This window comes from Nicotiana tomentosiformis, chromosome 4 (assembly GCF_000390325.3).
Source record: "Nicotiana tomentosiformis chromosome 4, ASM39032v3, whole genome shotgun sequence".
Taxonomy (NCBI): domain Eukaryota; kingdom Viridiplantae; phylum Streptophyta; class Magnoliopsida; order Solanales; family Solanaceae; genus Nicotiana; species Nicotiana tomentosiformis.
Genome location: NC_090815.1, coordinates 74,671,811 through 74,673,602, shown reverse-complemented (window position 1 = coordinate 74,673,602; position 1,792 = coordinate 74,671,811).

Below are 1,792 nucleotides of genomic sequence, written 5' to 3'. Positions count from 1 at the left end.
GCCTTCTATTAATTTTTCTTCTCCAAGGAAAAGGAAACACATATCTACCAAATCAAAAGATTAGAATGACATGTTCTACGACTGATAACGTGCTGTCGCTTTGAATATTCATATATTTAAAACATCAAGAGGATATAAATGAAAAAGAATCAATCTGAGGGTGCTAAAAGAGGCGAAACTGTTACCCCTTTCTACCGTAAAAGTTTGAAGCTATTATTCAACCTCTAAAAAGGGACTAACTAACTAGAACTAGAATAACAACACTAATACAACACAAAATATGAAATCAATGAAAAGAACAAATAAACGCACAAATATTTAAAAAGAAAAAAATCTTATGCTTAAGCCTATTGTAAATTACGCAATGGGTTAATAAGACTCCAATAATTTTCAATACAAATTTTGATGAAAGCCACTCCCTATGAAAGGTTTGATTGCCTCCGATCCCTTCTCCCATTCTCACACTTAAAAGAAAATGTAAAACCTTATTTTCTATATGCACACAACGTGATAATCATGCTCTGCTATCAATGGTGATTTGCATGTTTTTATTTTCCTGTAATGAGTTATTTGTTGAATTGTCCCATCATTGTATCCTTCTACTCCTTGTACCATAGCATCGACTATCGAGCTCATCAATGCCAGCCTCCCATCAATGCTAATAACTTTATTTCATATGTTTTTACGATTGCTATGTTTATTTTTGGACTTCATGTTTATGCAATTAATGGTAAAACCTAATAATTGTACTCTTTCCATCCCAATTTATTTAGTGATGTTTGACTAGATATTGAGTTTAAGAAATAAAGAAGGATGTCTTGAATTTCTTCCTTTCATGAAATGCAACTGGTCGCATAGCAGTCATTATTAAACATTACAAGAGAAGAAGCATATTCATCACAGACAATGCTTCAATATCAATAAATAGACAGGAGTTTGACTATTTATTTCGTTCGACTTCTACTAATTCATTGGTGGGTATACCAATTACTCTTTTCATGTGTTTTCAGTTAAATGTGTCGAGAAAAGCAATTCCTTACACCAAAATCTTAAACTTTATTGTTGATGTGCCGAGAAGCCTTTAAATTTGTCTGCTGAAGCACTTCCTTTCACCAAAATCTTAGAGTTTGTTGTTCATAAAAATTGGAACATTGATAAGAGAGATCTATGGTGTACTGTGTATTTCCTTTCTCCAATAGTGTATACGGTTAAAATCAGACCCACCTGATTTTACTGTTTGACCGAGACAGGAAGTTTGCATCGGAGGACGGTCTCGTAACTGAATAGGCCATATCACGAGGATAAGGTACCGAGCTCAGAACCGAGATACCTGTCGAGATCGAGGCTAATAGCGATCGAAGCCAAATGAGACAGATATCGAGCAAGATCAGAGATAGCATAATAACAGAAAGGAAAGATATCCGTGGCTGACCGAAGATCATGGCGTAAATCTCGGTGACTGGTCGAGGATCATGGCGTAAATCTCGGAACAGATCAAATCAGAAACGGTTAATTAGCTAATCATGGGGTTTCTTCTGTAATTAAAATTAAACCATAAGTAGAACTCTTCTACTATATAAAGGGGGATTCTAATCATTTGTAGCACACGGTTGACAGACACAAAACACAATATAATTCTCTTTATTGTTCTCACCATTGTTATTCAGCTTGTTATACTTTCACAATTCTTGCACCAGCCAGTTCGAGGGTGTCCAAACTCGAGGGCTGATTTTCATTCTAACACTGGTTTGTTTTACTTTATTGTTAATTTTATTACTCATCCTCACATGTA